Source organism: Lissotriton vulgaris, chromosome 1_1 (genome assembly GCF_964263255.1).
Source record: "Lissotriton vulgaris chromosome 1_1, aLisVul1.2, whole genome shotgun sequence".
Classification (NCBI taxonomy): domain Eukaryota; kingdom Metazoa; phylum Chordata; class Amphibia; order Caudata; family Salamandridae; genus Lissotriton; species Lissotriton vulgaris.
In genome coordinates this window covers 1,969,334,696-1,969,353,542 of record NC_141685.1, presented here as the reverse complement: position 1 = coordinate 1,969,353,542, position 18,847 = coordinate 1,969,334,696, and positions in this window count along the sequence as shown.

The window sequence follows — 18,847 nt, the reverse complement described above, 5'->3', positions numbered from 1 at the left end:
CAGATATAACAGATCAGCCAATTGAGCTTGCCAAAATCATAGAAAAGTGCTATGAAGAATTAGGTAGAGACAGCTTGGGTGGGAAACCAGTAAAGCCCCAACTGCTCGAAAATCCTGAAAAATTATTTATTAAAAATAATTTAAACACTCGTAGAAAGAGCTGGGATGGAAATAAACAATCCACTCCCAAGGAAAAAGTTTTCCAGTCCAGAGGAAGGTCTCCTCGACGGAGAGAAAGAACTCCGACTCGAGAACACCAGTTTCCCCAGAGGGAGCCCTCTGAGAAAAGATATAAGCTTAGAAATAGGGATAATTTGAAAAAACCTGATAGATATCAAAGTATTGATACACATCCCTCTCGATCTTTTTCGCAGAAATCGGAAAGAAGAGGACGGTCAGACCCAGGAGAGCACACCAAGTCCAAAGACAAGGAACCTGCTCAGAGTAAAAAATCTCAATTTCCGAAAAAGAAGGTATTAGAGTAATCAACCATGCCGAGAATACTGAGGACACAGTTGAAAAACGGGGAGTGGGCACAGACAATGTTGGACAGTGCAGCAGAAATCAGTATAGCTCGCAAGATCTTGATGAGTAATCTGGAGACAGTGGACACGAATGAATTCATTCAGGTTGAAACTGCCGACACCAGACTTAGCGAGCCCCATAAAATATACGAAATAACATTGCGTATAGAGGGTGATAAGACTAGGAAAATAAAGGGTCTATTTTGGGATAAACTCTCAAAAGGCTATGATATTCTGTTAGCTGAAAAAGATTGGCCCCCAGAGTTTGTCAGGGAGTGCCCTCGTGGCGAAGAAATGATTATGCCTGCCTTCTCGAATCACATTCCGATTCAGAAAAAATATACTTATGCAAGGAAATGGGCAGTAGCCCAGGCCCCGGCATTATATAAAAATCATGTAGGATGGGATGAGAATTCACCGCCTCACAAAATCCAGTTAAAAAGTGAACCAACTGCCCAAAGGCAGTATCCCATTAAGAAGAAGCTAAAAAACAAGTCAGGGAGATCTTAGATTAACTTGAATACCAGGGGGTGATTGAAACATGCACCTCTCAAATGAACAATCCTTTGTTTCCTGTCTCCAAACCAGACAATTCATATCGTCTAGTTTTGGATTACAGACACCTTAATGCATGTTGCAAAACATTTGCAGTACAAAACTCGCATAGTGCTGCACTAATGAATAACATAGTTAGGAAAAAATATAAAACTACATTAGACATATCTAATGGTTTCTTTTGTCAAAACATTGCACCAGAAAGCAGATACTTGACCGCTTTCTCAGCATTTGGGTGGCAGAAAAATTTCTGTCGACTCCCACAGGGGTTCAAGAACAGCCCAGGACTATTCTCAGCTAGAGTAACAGAGTTACTGCAAATATATGATGATGAGGCATTATCTTACGTAGATGATATCTATCTCACAGACGACGACTTGGATACTCACTTGAAAAGAGTGAACACCATTATACTTGGGTTCGCAGTAGAGGGTTACAAATTCAACTTTAAAAAGTCTCGAATTGCCCATTGACAGTACTATTTTTAGGATACAAATTATCAAGTGAAGGAAAAAGCCTAGTGGACAACTTCTTAGAGAAGTGCGCTGTACTCCAAGCTCCAAAAACGCTGAAGAATTTACAATCGATTCTAGGTTTTCTGAATTTCGGAAGAACTTACATTCTAAATTACGCAGAGAGGGTTAAACCTCTTTACGAACTAATTAAACCTGATTTTAAACAAATCAATTGGACTCAAAAACACACAGAAATTTTGAGATCACTGCAAACAGACATGTTAGCTAAAACAAAATTAGAGACACGTGACAACACACGCGATCTTGTAATCCGAGTCATCCCAGGAAGATGCGGATTCACGTACCTAACCTCTAATGAGGGAGAAAAGGTACCAATAGCTTACAAATCACATTTGTACACAAAGGCTGAAATAAAATTCAGTTCAACTGAGAAAATTCTAACTGCGGTTCAGACTGCTGTAGCAAAAGAAAGGCCCCCAGCACAAGGTAAACGAATAATAATCGTAACACCAATACCGGCTTTAGAAGCGGTAACTAAAGCTAGCATTCCTAATGCTAAGGCTATGCATCCGAGATGGATTCAGTGGGTTAATTCTCTTGCTGCAGCAGACGTAGTTTACGAATTTGATCCTAACTTAAAAACACAGGAATTTTTACAATATGAATATGAATGTCCTCTGCCAATTGAAATCCTGCCTCTCGAAGAATACGGAAGTATTATATATACTGACGGATCAGCACAACCCGCAGTTGGGGGCAAACAAGCTTATAGTACTGCGTGCGCAATTGTTAAAGGTCGTTGGCACAAAGGTAAATTTAGACCAATGGTCACTAAAACACAATCTCTAGGAGATTGCTCAGCTCAACGAGCTGAATTGGTAGCATTTAAGATGGCGCTAGAAAATACCGATCGCGAATTCCCCACACTAATAGTGTGCGATTCTTATTATTGCGTACAATCTTATAATGAATACTTGCAGAATTGGGTGGAAAATGGTTTCAAAGATGCAAAGGGTGGCACAATAAAGCATACAATGCTGTGGGTACAGGTAGTTCTTTTATAGAAAGAACTACAAAAGACTCAAGTGATACACACTCTGAGTCATCAACGTGATGGCGTTCACGTTGCAGGGAATTCATTGGCTGATGAAGCCGCGAAGGCAGCTGTGCAAACGGCTTCCGTAGCTGCGATAACTCGGTCACAAACAAAAATAGACAGCGACATTCTACAAACTGTCAGTGCGTCAGTAAAAGATGATAAGAAAACACTCCCAAAAGGCTTTCCAGAAAAGTACTTCTATTCAACAGATACGAATAATGTTCCTTTTGCTCGAATCCCTGGAGTGGGGGATAGAGAAATTCCAAACATGGAACACAGGTTAGGACTAATCAAAGCGGCACACTAAGGGCTTGCTTCTGCACACGCTGGTGTTTCCGCAACAATATCACTATTAAAACAGAGATATTGGTGGCCTCGCTTGAGAATACAAACTAAAAAGTATGTATTAGAATGCGAAATATGCCAAAGGATAAAAGTATCAACAGTAAAACGACCAGCGCAGACACCCCTTCTCATCTCGGATAAACCATTTGCATGTGTTTACCTGGACCACTGTGGTCCCCTACAAAGGGACGGCAACTATAGATATATCATGGTAGCAGTGGACTCCTGTACAAGGTTCATATGGATGTGGCCCCAGCGCTCGGCTAACGCTAGAACGGTTATAAAAGATCTGCGAGTCTTTATCGGCACATACGCAATTGCCACGTTCCATTCTGACCAGGGTCCTGCTTTCAGCTCTCGAGCTTATAAGGAGGCCATGGCCAGCATGGGAAGTGGGTTGCGGTACTCTTGTCCGTCACACCCCGAAGGGAATAGTGTGGTAGAAAGAAAAAAACGAGACATAAAGCGATCTATAACAGCGAAGGTATTAGGTTCAGGCGCTGGGTGGGTCAAACATTTAATAAGTGTCCAGACCAGTCTTAACAATTTGCCAAGAAATTCTCTAAAAGGTTTCAGCCCATACGAACTATTGTTCGGAATTAGAATGAGAATTCATAACTTAGATAGTCAGGTATCAGTGGTACAAGATAATTAAACAGACTTTGACATCAAAGATCGTTTGGCCGTTTTACAGGAACTGAATGAAACAAGAAAATCCTTAAGCAACATAAAGTTAAAGCAACAGCCAGATACCACTGACGAGGCACCACAAGCAACAGCCCCAGCAAGGCCTGTCTGGATTCCAAAGATTGGGGATCTAGTCAGACAAAAAATCGCGGTGAAGAAGGAATTTGGGCCTTCTTACAGAAAAGCAGTACCTGTCTTGGCAGTCACCGGAACAGGATCAGTTGTACTACCGCCCCTTGCTGGTAAAAAGGAGAACAGAGTTGTATCAATCGACCTGGTAAAACCACAACAATGTGGCCTATAACCACCAGTAGGCCCAGTGGACTCCCAAGAAACAACAGAATACCCAAACTTGCAACAATCCAAGAGGTTCAAACTGAAAGACTAATCACATTTGATCAGCCTGCAGTGCACAGAGAAGGACTATGCAATAATGCCATGGAACTCGTGCCTCTTGAGACACAGATTGAAACAGTTCGTCAAGAAACACCAGTCTACAATAATGTGGCATCAGAAAGTGCTACCGAAACACAGATTGAAAGAACAATCCCAACAATTGACAGAACTGCCTCTGGTTATTTCATCGACTTCGACAACTTTTCTTAGGATCAAAGTAACCCCGAAGTGATGCCAGAAACAAAAATGACTTTTAAAGAAAATACAACAGGACTCCTTCAACAAATCAAAGAATTACATCTGGATACACCGTTGATTGAGCATTGGATTATTTCAGGGGTACTCATACTCCTACTATGCCTAATTTTAGTTTTAATTTTAGGAAAGTTTATTACAATTGAATGGACACAGCAAGTCAGAACATCAACCTAGTCCTCAAACCACACAGATCATCCCACGTGAAGAAAAGTGAACTGTCAACAGTAAATGTCACAGCCATTCCAATACCCGGTGGGGTAGTATGGGAGAAAACTGACTATGAGATCTATGGTCCGGTCGAGATCCTGAAGTATCCTCATCAACTGAAGGTTTCCTTAAGTGACTTTGTAAAACCTAGTACATTCTCTGATGATTGGGACTTTAACAGTATTAATGACATGATGTCTGATTTAGTAATGTCAGCTAGATTCACAGAACATGATTATTTACAATGTTCGTCTAGTTATGAACAGTTATTCTGTTTTACACATTGTGGAGATCATTATTTGCATAAATCTGCACAGCCTAGAAATGTTTTTAAGTATAATCAATGGGAACATTGTGCTACACCACCTAAAAGCAGTTCTAAAACATTCTTTGAGAAATTCAAGTACTTCTCAGGGTTTAACACCAGTGATGCAGAAACGTTTTATTACAAAATGTTAGATAAAACAGGAATGAAAACAATGCTGACAAACACTAAATTAATATACTCAGAAGCATTTTATGAAAAAATGATGACAATTGGTTTTGATTATTGTAAAAACAACATTGAAACAAAAACCATTTGGGGTACAAAAGATTGGCAGGTACAAGGCCTTGAAGCACTATTCAGAACCTGCATGATACCAGAACAAATGATGTTTTTAAATGACACAATTCACCAAACATCCTGTCTTGGCATAGCTAAGATCAAAGACCTTAACAAACCGTCTATTCCGAAGCCAATACCTGAAAATGCAACAACAGATGTGGAGATAGACGTAACTAAAATTTTACATTTTAACAGAACACATCCTGATTGGAAAAAGTGGTTAATCTGGCCTACTGACACAAACAACTGTCAAGATAGATTCCTGAACAAAACACAGGGGTTAGAAATGACCAGACAAGACCCTAGATACTCCCAGAGACAACATCCAGGGATAGTAACAACATACAGTGTAGGGAAACTCTGCCTCGAATGGCTAGGATCATCCACACTGGCTGAAATTAAGCAACACTTATCTTTACTAAAAGATAGTGCTGATTTGCGCGATTTCATTCTTGGACCACGCAAACAGCGTCAAAAGCATTTCATAGCGACCAGTATCTATGCTGCGTACAACGAGGCTTAGAAAGTCACACAAATTGAACAGCAGAAAAAATACGAGAAATTGATCGTACTAATTTGGAAAAATCACTTTCTGTAGTGGACAATGGGTTAATGACTCTGTCCTCCAGAATATATTCGTTGGACAATATTGTATCTTCTGCCTTTGACATAATAGACAGAGACTTGCTAATGTTACAGCATGGCCAATCTCAATTACGTTCTATTGTACAATTAGGCTGGACGCTGCAAAATCTTCGTTCAGGCTATGTGCCTTGGAGTTTAATCAACACAACATCATTGTTTTCCATTTTTAACCTTACTGATAAACAAATCAGCTTGGCACAGAAAGGAGCAGACTATACAATCCTGAGCATCGAAAAACTTGAGAGATTACCATTGACAATGTCAGAAAGTCCTGTCATTGAATGGATAATACACGGAATTATCACTATTCCGATAACAACTTTCCGATTTAAAAAATGCCTTGAATACATACCTACTGGCCAGTATGAACGATTGGGTAAAGGTTATGTTAAAGCAACATGGAAATTACCATACACACATTCATGCTACAGTGACAGCGACAAAAATGTATTTCTTAGTGGTGAAAACTGTAAACGTTCACTAAGCGGTATACTTTTGTGTCAGGGTATTAATTTACACGGAGCCTGTGAAGGTAATTCTAACAATCTTTCATGCCACCAGCTTGTCACACCTGCAACTCAGATAGAGCCCTTCTTTATGCAACTCGCAAATGGGAGTTACATTCTAAGAACGGATCACAGATGTTGTGGCCTTGTTCCAGGGAAAAGTTATCTCGTAAGCGTAACTTCCATGGTCAAATTCTGTATGGAAGCATTGTTCCCGAGCGGCCCTGGAGACAAAGAGACTCCCATCTAGCCTTGTCTGCATTTCTCTTCTATACGAATTGATACTTTAAGCAAAATGAAGTCTGTGCTTTTGCAGACAACAGTGCCCATAACGTCATCAAAAGAGACGTATGATCTCCTAGTTGCAAGGACAGCTACGGAGGTTCATGACCTTTTGTCAACAAATTGCCCTGTGCATTTCGTAGAAATGTTGAGCCAACTCCTTAACATGTCTAGTGCCACAGGCATCCCAGGCATATTTAAGACGATTTTTACGAGACTGCTAACACCATTTCAAGCAATTCTGGGAATCGTTCCAAATATTGTCCACTCTGTTTTTGGCGGCATACCCCTATTTTTGGTACTTGTAGCAGGGATTTTATTTTTGACCCTCCTGCTTTGTTATGGCAAGCCATAGCTCAGACATGACTCCTATGGGAATGGAAGTGCGTGTTGGACATCTGTCTTTCACTTCCATCAGCAGTACCAATGGATATCGATACTTTGCTAAGTCCGATAACGGCTCACGCATTGTGTTGTCCCCAGCGGCTACCAATCCTGATGACGGCATTCGTTGAGACTCCTGTGCTACGACTAGGTGGTAACAGTGGAGCGAGTGACAAAAGCAACATCACCCAGGTACGACCTTCTGTGAGCATTGCTGATCCCGACTTTGATGACAGCAATCATTCTCACATCTGCCAAGTTACAGCACTATCGAATTTGGTCGAACTGTCACCTGATTTTGTAGACCAATTCTTTGAGAGCCTGTCTGATATGATGTTCTCACCCGAACAGAAACAATAGCTTTAGAGAAGCATTCCGACACACAGCGTTCCCATGAACTCTGAATTCGGCCTTCAGTTTTGAACAACAAAAACTGCTAAATGCGTTGGAACTCTATTTTCTCCGTTCAAGCAATAATTCTTTTGAATTGAACACTTTTTAATATTCACCCTTTTTCTGGCACGAAAAATTCTTTGCTTAAAGTAAAACTATTCATAGAGAACAGAAGCTTCAACTTCTATTTCTAAATACATCTAGAGACATAATAACTTTACACCGGCCTCTAGCACATTTTATTGCAATGCATTTATATGTGATGAAATTATCTCGCCCTTCTTCTGTTTCAGAGATATTTCATGTGTAATTCTTTTTGCATAATCGTTCATTTATTTCATATGCTATAATTTTTGAATGATTTCTATGCTTCAAAAACGTACAGTACCTAAATTTTCACGTATTACAAATACGCCTATTTCAAGTACATACATGTATTTTGGGGTGGGCAATGTTACACATGCATCTTATTGCTCTAGTTTTAGTAATTTGATGGACATGAATTCGTGGAGTGGGTGTTGCGTTCTAATCTAGGACCCTGATCGATACTGTGACCTTATGCCCCTATTCGGCTATAAATCCATTTATTCCCTATATTGGCATAACCGTTCAAGTGCAATATTCAGAAACTCGTCTCTGGCCTCACACGAACAGAGCCACATTTCAGAATAGCTTTCTCTGCCACTTCCTTTGCAACCAATTAGTGCAATGACATAGCAGAAGTTACTATCTGAGATTCCTAGATTAACACTCCGAGTTCTTCAACAAGATAAAAACTCAGCAACCTGGAAATCCCCGCTTGCTGTGTTTTGATTAGTAATAGAACTCTAATGAGCACTGATAAACGATCACTTCCTAGTGACATCTTTATTGACGTCTTATGTCCAAAAACTTACGTCAAACAAGGCACCTTTCAGGTATAAATATTACCAATGTTGCCTTAAGCAAACGCTGCTGTCTCGTTGCTGTTTCGCTGAAGCTGATGCTGCCAGCTATCTCGCTGCTGCTGAAGAAGCTGTCATGCTGATGATACCATAGCTGCTATCGCTACTGCTATCGCTGCTAACTAGCGAACGATGGTGTGGTGAACTTAGGAGCTGAACAGCCGTCCCCTGCAAGAGCCCAGCAGATGCAAGCTGCCCGCGGACGCTGCCCCTCCTCCTCCTCCTCGACGCTCTGAGAAGAGACGCTGTCTTTCTCCTGCAGAGAAATCCAGCTCCGGCATTTCTGGTCTACCCTTGCGGGTGACTGGGATATCGACCCCGTGAAGGAGATACCAGACCTCCATCATTCTATTCCAGAGGTATGGTGTTGACTAAACCCTTAGAGAGAATTCTTGAAGCAAACCTTGGCGAAACCAACTTAAACTAAAGCTACTTACTTACTCCCCTCCCAAGTATTAGGCTTAGGTCAGGTACACTGGGGTAGGTAGGTAGTTAGAAGCACCAGTTGAGTATTTTAGCCTAACGTATATATGAATGTATATATGTTTTATTCATTTTAAACCATTGTATGGCTAAGAAACCATATCAATGCTTTTACAGTATTATTTCGCAATACTTATCTTACTGTACGTACTTTTTATAATAACGAGTCTTGCAATTGTGGCAATTCATTTTTCTTGTACGAGAAGAAAGATTGTTCAATAAATGTTACCCTTTATTGAAAACACCCGTCTCTCTATTCTCTACATATTGTGAAAGTAAACTTCACAACCACTGACTGAGTAAAATAACTGTCTATTGTTTCACACGACCCTAGAGATTGACTCTTGATCTGAGGAGCAAAGTTGTCATGTTGCACGGTTGTTGGAAAACTGAATCCCTTCTTGGCTGTGCCAGGGAAGCTGATCACTTCCTATTCAGTCAAGAAAGTTTCCAGTGACCTCTGAGCTAGTTGGTAACAACCCCAATTAAGTTTAGCATAGTCAGTGGAGGCCTGGAAGATCCGCACTTCTACGTTGATACTACTGTTTATGTTATTCCAATGCGCAGGGCCTATTGGGAAAATAGGAACTACACTACAAACAGTCCCATTAGAATTTCCATTAACTTTTTTTAAAAGGCTGGAAAATATTACCTCCAGATTTCTATGGGGGTACAAACGACACAGAAGGGCTTATAAAAAGATGGTACTTCCTAAAGTCAGTGGGGGTTGGGGTGTACCGTATTTCTTATTATACTACTGGGTTGCAGTGTTGCAATTTATCTCCCCCCTAGTGGTCGGGGAGAAAATTAATCTAATTTCATGTCATAATCCTTCAATATATAAATTCGGGATTGGTGAAGAAGTCAATGTTTGTTTTCTAAAAATTGTTTAGCCAAGCTACAAAAAAAAACTAAGTTTAAAATTCTGAAAGCAGCATACTCAATTTGGAGACGGGTTAAGCGACATCTAGGATTATCTAATTTAAATGGCTATACTCCTTTCGAAGCCACCGGTATCCTACCTACCATTTTTCATGATTCAACAACTAGGAAGTGGCACCAGAAAGGGATTAGCTGTTTAGGGGATTTATTGTTGGTAGATGCACAACTTCCATATTTTACAGAGCTACAACTCAAATATGGTTTACCTAAGAAGGATTTTTCAAATACTTGCAAATCCTTAGTTTCTACAACACGTTAGGGCGTAATTTTACCCAGCTCAGGAAATGACCCTTATTCGAGGGGATTGGAAAAGAAATGCAGATAGGATTTTATTACTCAAATCTAATATAGCTATTACCTGATGACATAGAGCAATGCCAGGATAAATGGAAAAGAAATCTAAACATAGAGGGAATCGATCTAGATGCCTTTATTAGTTTGGCAAATGAAGTCTTGATTTTGGGCAGGATGCGGGCACAAAACTACATGGCCTTGTATGATTTATATTATTCTCCCCGAAAAATTTCTAAATGGAGTACAGGAGTTGGAGCAAACTAGTAGATGCGGCTTCTTTGCAGCCGATGCGCTGCATATGTTCTATTCCTGTCCCAAATTGACAGACATTTTAACGTCAATCAAACACTTCTTGGCAGAATTACTGGGCTCACCAATATGTATTACATGGGAGTTGGCAGTATCAGGAGTGGAATCTAATGTGCAAACTAGATCTGAATCAATGGTTTCCTTTATTTTCATTTGTATGGCTGTCTTACGTGCCTGTGTCACTAAGGACTGGATTTCTCCAGATCATCCTCTATTTTCTTCCTGGAGGCTCAGCTCTTGGCTATGTACAACATTGAGGCCGCAATCTATAAGACTAAGAATAGTCGAAAGAGGACAAGGGGGTTAAAAATATGGGCCCTTATAGCAGAGTGGATTTAATGAATTATATATTTTTCTTCTTTGTTTGCTCTCTTATCTTATATTTTTTATTTTATTCTAATTGTATTATCATTACTTTTTGTCTTTTGCCCTCCACTGGAAACTCTGTAGAATTTGTTTTCATCTGACGTTGTGTATATATTACTTCTCTATCACTTCTTGTTCCTTGCATAAAAAAAATTATTAAAAAAACAAAAAACACATTCCACTGTGGAAGTTGGTTATGGTGGTTGTGGGTTCCTTGGTGAGTTAGAGGATCAGCTGGGTGTTGTCGGGATAGGAGAGGATGTTGAGTCCTGGGCTTCTGATGATGGCTGTGAGGTGGGCCATGTAGATGTTGCAGAACGTGGGGCTCAGGGAAGAACCCGGGGGCACTCCACCGCTGATCTCTTAGGGTTCAGAGCCTGGCCGGTGAGGAAGGGGTGGATCCAGTCCAGAGCCTTGTTGCGGATGCTGGCCTCGTGGAGTCTCGTGATTGGGGTGCGGTGAAGACGGTGTTAAAGGTGGCCAAGAGGTCTAGTAGGATGATGGCTGCGGTCTCACGAAGGAAGCGGATATCATCGGTGGCAGCGGGGAGTGCGGTATCCGTGCTGTGGTTGCTTTGAAGCCAGTTTCAGAGGTGTCCAGGATGTTGTTCACTTTGATTGACAGTTATACCTTCGCTGACCTTCTCAATGAACTTGGCTTGGAAGGGGAGGAGGGAGATGGGTCTGAAGTTCTTGAGGTCTGCCGAGTCTGAGGACGGCTTCTTCAGCACGGTGGTTGATCTCCTCATGTTTCCAGTCATCGGGGAAGGTGGTAGTTTTGATGAAGCAGGTGATTGTGCAGCGAAGCTCGGAGGCGATGTTGGAATAAAAATGTTTTAGCTGTGCTGTTTATGTATTGTGCATCTCAGGTTAGAATTTGATGGACCATTTTATGTTTAGCCGCCATTTTGAGTCTTGGTCAAAACTAATTTCTCTCTGTGCAGCTGCGATAGTTTTTGTTTCTCAAAGGTTGAGCCTTCCTGTACTAATTATTATACTGTTCTTATTAGCACATACCTTTCCCAATAGATAGGCATGCTCCCACCTTTAGAGCGGCGGCACAGGCAGAACCGCCTTGGCATTAAGATAGCGTATGCCCGGTCTCAGGATCATAACTCATCCGTCTGTACCTTCTTTGTCCAACTGCCTCCAACTGGAAATTTTCAGTCAGGCCGAGTCTTCATTGGTTTTAAATTGTACATAATGTATCACCATGATTGCTGGAGTCAGTCCTTCTGCAGCAATCTCAGAAGGCTGCTCAGACTGGACTCCACTCGAGTGTACCTTTATAAATATACTTGTATTCTCTCTACTGTCTGACCAACTCTTCATTTGTGTGGCAGGCTGAAAGGTGGTCGCGAGTGACCCAAGTGGCCCTAATCGGGTCACTTCCTTAAGTTGACGCCCGAACAGGTACTCCATTGGGTGACCCATCCTCACTGACCAGGGATCCCTGCACTAGAGAGTTCCACAACTCGCAGCTGCCCTGTCTGTTTGACCAGTCGGTGCCTCACCTAGCGGTCATCCCGACTGGGGTCCTGAACTGCAAAACCCTTGGATCTGACCATTTGGTTGGAAGAGTCGCAGTGGAGAATACATTCGTTTGACCTGTGTGCAACAGGTGAGTTTGTTTTGGATCTTTGTGAATATGCTACCATTTTGGTTTGTCTTTGGTACGGTCTGAGGACTGATTTTGGTTTGCATTTGGTATGGTCTGAGGACCGGTTTGGATACAATGTGTCTGTGAACACTTTGCCAGGCAACATAATGAATTTGGCTTACCTTTGAAAATTCCTGGGTTCAGCAGGCTTTTGGTTTCTTGTTGTCGTTGTTGCCTTACTGATGCTCGACTAGAAGAAAGTAAGCCAGCGCCTTCAGAAGGCACTCCGAATTTTGATATGTATGTGAAGCATGGCCTTGTCCCTATTATGTTTAGTACCGTATGACACAAATATACGAGGGACGATGCTGAGTTGCAGTGGCCTTTGACAGGCACCTATGATGAACAAAACATTGTTCAAAAAGTTGTTTACAAGAAGTAGTAGGCAGTCTATGTTTGATTCTCTCAGAACATGGCAAAAGGAGGTTAAACAGAGGTGAATGAAAGCATAGAAAGAGGTCCGTAAGGGGAGGATGCAAACATTGACTCAGAAAGCTGTAGCGCATGATAGAGAGAAGCAAGGGAAAGGGATTGAACGTGAAGGTAGGAGATTCCGGTTACAGATTGATGAATCTTGTGTAGCCAAAGAAGAAAATGATATGTTCGTGGGACAATTGTTAGATACTTAACCCACACCTTCTTATGTCCCGCAGAGGGTATATCCCGCTTTTCCCTCACAGGCCCAGCTACCTGGTTCTTCTGCCTCTGCTGTTTCTACCTCTATTGTTGATCAGACTGCCTTGGCCATGGCACCTCCTGCCCTTTCGTTGTCCTCACCGTCTGTGGCAACTGTAACTCTTAGTATTCCTGGAAAGCCTATTGCTTTGACTTCCCTCTCTCCAGCTCTTACCCCCAAGATGCAGCCTACAATTACGTTAGTGCCTGCTCCCTCTGTTGTTACCTCCACCGTGTTCCTCTATTCCCCAACATTACTGAGTAGTGGGACGCTGGTACGTAGCCCTGAGGATAAAGATTGGATGAAATTGAAGGAGTGTATGGGGCGGACGTTGGTCCAATCTGATATGGGAGATGCAGAGAAACAGGTGATGGCTAATCAGGCTTCACAGTGGGCTTGTAACCCCATTTATAGTGTGAAAGATGTGTGGAGTGTGATAAAAGATTATGAGCCTTTTGTACAACAACATGCCCTAAAGCATATGTCGGCTACTTTGATCAGTCTTTGGGAGCAGTATTTCATTGGTACAGCACTGCAGATCATATACGATATTAGGGATCATGTGTATGTTACTGATATGGAGCCTGCTTATGTCTTTGGTAATATTGTGACGTTGGTTGATAATAGGGGTAGGCTGTTCGAGAGGAGCCCCACCCCGGTAACTCAGTTATCGATGTAGTAGGTTCATCCTATCTACCATCCTGAGATACCAGAGCTAAGGTATCAGCATGATCATGTTACTAGGCCAAGGGTAGAGGCCCGTTTCCAATTACAATGGGTACTCTATGGAAAAGGAGTGAAGTGTTGTCCCTTAAGACTCAGTTACCTGACCATAGGAATAATCCTTAAGCTTATTATAAGGAGCTGACTGAAGCGGCCTCCTCAACAGTAATGATACTTGCTGAAATTTACATGTTTTTTAGCCTACTAGTTCCGGTCTATATTTGGAGACAAGTGCACACACAGGATCACGTTGCAGAATTGGGTGGTACCTAGGATCAAAATAAAACATGGACTCAGGAAAGGAAGGCAGGCGATAAGCCTAGAGCAGACATATTATGTTTGCCCGGCCGTATCACTACGTATATGAATTTCCTTATTCTCCGGAGGAAGGTTGATTGGGACAAGTTATCGGCTTGTCGTCAGAAGAAAGATGAGAGTGTGTCTGATTTTTTCACTTGGTTTGAAGGGGTGTTGCTGCAATATAGTGGACAGGATTTGTTGATTAAAGGTGGTGTGCGATTGTTTGTTGGCAGGTTTGTTTCTAATTTGCTTCCCGAGATCGCAACCCGATTGCAGGCTTCCGAAAGCACCTGGTCCACCTCTTCCCCTTTTGTTATTCTGAATGTGGTGGAGTATTTTAAGCATAAGGAAAATGTGGATAAGGAGAGGTCAGAAAAGAAGCATAAGGATTTGAAGACGAAGGTGTTGTTACAGCAAGTTTCTAGAGAAAATGGTAGAGGAAATGGTGGTTCAGCCCGACAGCTTCCGCGCACTAGCAGGCCCAGGAGCTCCATGCCTTTAGGGCCAAATCAGTATGTGTACTGTAAAGAGGAGGGACACAGGCGTAGCGAGTGTCCGGTGCTGTTACAGAAGGTCCTGGCTCCTGGATGACGAGGTTCTCGTGGATGGGGTTGTGTAGGGGTGGCCCAGACAGGACTCAGAATGCTGTGGCCTCTTAGGGTCACTCAAATCAGAACTATTTTGATGACGCTCGGGGTAGACAGTATTATCGTGATGATTATAATACGGATGAGGTGACAGGGATGTCCTATAGCTAGGACAGCCAGGGACAGATTGAGGGAACAGTTCCGATACCTAAAGATCAGCATGGTCCTTACATTAGGGCAGATGTGAATGGTTCAGCTAAGGAGTGTATGGCGGATACAGCTGCAAAGAACAGCTCTATTTCTAGTTCCTTGGTCCCTGGGGAGCTCTGTCTGGCCATAATAATGTTTTGGTAGGTTTTTCTGGTGCACCGGTTGAGAGCCCTATTTCAAAACCCCTTGCTTTGACTATTGGTCCTTTCATTGTGGGTTCACCATTCTTGTTGACCTCCAATTTTGGAGAGAATTTGATGGATCTGGACTTGTTGAAGAAATTGCGTGCTACGATTTACTGCTCCCCAGCAGGCGTCTATATATCGATGGGTCCTGATGTGGTGTGCACTAAGTAGTGTCTATCCAAGCTTCGTCCCCCCCTGCTGAATTTAAGAATGTACCACCCACACTGTGGGCAACAGGTTTGTTGCAGATATCACCTCTTTCGATACATGTCTAGGAAGGTGCTGTGTTACCCCATATCCCTCAGTATAAAATACTGCTGGCAGGTGAGCAAACTTTGATACAAATTGTGCAGGATTTGATTGAGAAAGGAGTAGTTGTGAAGGAGACTGCTAATGTTTGTAATAGCCCTATTCTTTCCATTCTCAAGCAGACACCTTTGGGCCCCTCTGAGTATGAAGAAGATATTTATCACTTTGTGACTGACCTGCTTTAAGTTAACAAAATAGTGATTCCCCAGTTTCCGGTGGTCCCTGACATTACGAGTCTCTTGACAATGATTTCTTCTTCTGCTCAATTATTTTCTGTTATTGACTTGAACAATGCTTTCATCAGTATTCCTTTTCATCCTGTTATTAGATATCTGTTCAGGTTTACCCTAGCTGGTTAAAGTTTTTGATTCTCTTGCACTCCTCAAGGCTATACAGAGAGTCTGAGTATCTATAGACAGGCATTAAAAAGTCAGCTGGATTCCTTGTTGCTCCTTACAGTTAATGTATTGCTTCAATATGTTGATAACTTGCTCATCGCCTCAGATGCAGAACAAGGTTGCAGAGACAGTGCAGTTAAACTGTTGCTACATTTAGCTCAACATGGCCATAAAGTATCCCTTTCCAAATTTCAGTATTGTCGATAGAACGTCACCTACTTAGGTCACCTACTGTCGAAGTAGGGTAGGAGATTGACCCCTGAACGCTTCAGTAGTAATTTTCAAATGCCTGTTCTGCAATCTCAGAATGATGTCTGCACTTTCATAGGTATCACTTCCTATTGCAGGCAGTGGATACTTGGCTATTCACTGTTTATTAAGCCCCTGCTTGCGTTAACACTAAAAGATGTGCATAAACCCCTGCCTTGGACGCCAGAATGTCGGTAGTCTTTTGAGCAATTAAAAACTGCGCTTTGCTCGGCTCCAGTGCTTGGTACCCCTAACTACACTAAATGCTTCGTATTGTACGTCCATGAGCTGGGTGGTTGTGCGCTTAATGTTTTAACACAAAAATTCGGGGATTTTGACTCTGTTGCACAATCCCTCCAGAACTGTCTAAGAGCGGTCAGGGCTCTGGTTGTCTCAATAAGACAATCGGCTGAACTCGTACTTGATACTGACCTCTCAGTTATGGTACCCCATGCTTTGGATACACTTTTAAATAAGACAAGGACACAGCACCTCACCAGTGCACGTCTGACAGGTTACGAGCTAACGCACTTTGCGAAGCACATTACGATCAAAGGCTGTGCCATTCTGAATCCAGCCACGTAACTACCTCTCCCTTCTGAGAATGAGGACATTGACATACACGATTGTATCTTCCGGACAGAAGAAGAGATAAACGGATGGGTAGACCTGACTGATGCTCCCTTTATCTGATTCTCAAGGGGAAATACATGTCGATGGCTCTTGCATTAAGTTACCAGGTGGCACTACCACTGCAGCGTACGCCATTACTACACTGCATATAGTAGGTGAGACATTACGAGTTCCCTATCAGTCGGCCGAAGCTGCAGAGCTTGTTGCCCTCATTCGAGCCTGTGAATTGAGTGAGGGACTAGCTGTTAATATTTATACTGACACTCAGTACACCTTTGGAGTCGCCCATAATTTTGGGCGGCTCTGGGCAGAGAGGGATTCCTTACTTCCCATGGGACAAAAATATAACACAGCCCTCTTAGATATAGGCTTCTGTCCACTTTGAAACACCCTAAGAAATTGGCAATAGTAAACTGCAGCGCCTATAGGAAAGGTATTGACGATGTGGGAAAGGGGAACACCTTTTCAGATCAGACAGCTAAGGAAACAGCCCAAACTAAGATGAAAAGTATGTTTGTAGCAGGTCCAGCTAGGTGGGGGCCCGAGGTTAGCATGTTTGAGGATACACTAGAGAATGTGAAGGAAATACAGAGTGAGTGAGTGGACGAATTAGCAGTGTGGCAAGAAAGTACAGCAAACTTGAACAATGAGGGATGTTGGATTGACAAGTCAGGGAAGCAGCGATGGATGTTGCCAGATGCATATGTTCTTCCTGTAGTCACGATGGCTCATAGCCCAGCCCATTCAGTGCTAGGGTATTTGCTAGTTGTTAGACCCTGTATGGAAGAATGACAACATTTCGAAGCCCATTTAAAAATATAGGGTTACCCAATCGTAGTCTTGGACCTGGGTGCAGTATAATACAAAAAACAATGGTCTAGACCTTAATCTGACACGATATAAATCAAAGTTCCTCTTTAATCTATTCTGTAAACAAATTCAATAGCTTCTAAAAATAAATTGTATGCTCATAGCACTTAATATGTTATTCAAAAATAAACAAAGGAGTGCAATAAACTATGATCTCATCCACCATGCAATTTATTTTCATGTCAATTGGAGAGAGAAGGTCAAAACATTCTGATGGTACGAGCTTTAGTCAAAGGAGGTTGCTCCAGAGGGAACGTGCATGAAGGAAGGATGCTCAAGTGAGAAGGTGGTGAAAGGAATTCAATTAGGTAAAATGGGAAACTTTATACATTCAGTATATGGACTGGTTGTAAATTACCGTCCTACTAGGCCTGGCCACATTCACAGTAAAGACATTCCATTTTTGAACAGTTTCAGTTTGCATAGAGTATTATTCTCATGCTGCACGATGGGGGTGTATGTTTGGGGACCAGGCCCATTCAGGGGCGTTGACGTTTCAACCCAACTCATGGCTCTGAGGGTTGTTTAAGCCTCGGCCTTGCGGGTCGTCTTCAGTATTGGGATGGGTGAAGTGGGACAACCAGGTTGGTATGAGGCCTTGTCACAACCTAAGGGGCAAATATGGAAAGGTGGACCCAAATTGATGTAGAAAATTATGACAGGCTAAATGCAGCGGTCCCTTCAGAGATTAGAGCCATTAAGGAGCAGTTATTTGTTGACCCCTATGTGCCTGGAGTACCCAGGTACAATTTGAGCCCTCAGCTGAGGAATTGTGCACGAAAGGAGAAGTCAGACTAGTCAGTGATGGACTGTGCAAGTTAGGGTGTACTTTGCTGTAGTACCAATGGTGTTAGCTTAAGGCGAGGTGATATTGGTGCACTCTTCTGATACTGGACATGATAAATTGAATGTGCCTCCTTGGATGGGGGTACATTAGCCTGAGGGACATGGGATTCATCGAGAGCTAGGACTGAGCAAGCTCCACTGCCAGTGCTCAAGAGCGCCAATGTTAATGAACATTAGGAGCCTGAACCAGTGAGGTCAGATGGACACTGGGAACAATTGCCTTTGCTATCAGTTTTATTGCATTCCCTTTCTTGCTTTATATTGCATCGGTTTGGTCGACCTATTGAGAAGGAGCAGTCATTTTCATCACAGCGACTAGCACAGGGCTGATGCACAAAGAGTAAAATAGTTTTCATATTGATAGTTGTGACTGCATTAAGAACATTACTTGGAATAGCATGGTGTCTGGTGGAAAAGTATCCTGCACATTCCCTGGTTGGTACAACACTCACTTCCCCTGAGCATATGTTTGTTACTCTGCACCCTCACAAAGATGAGCA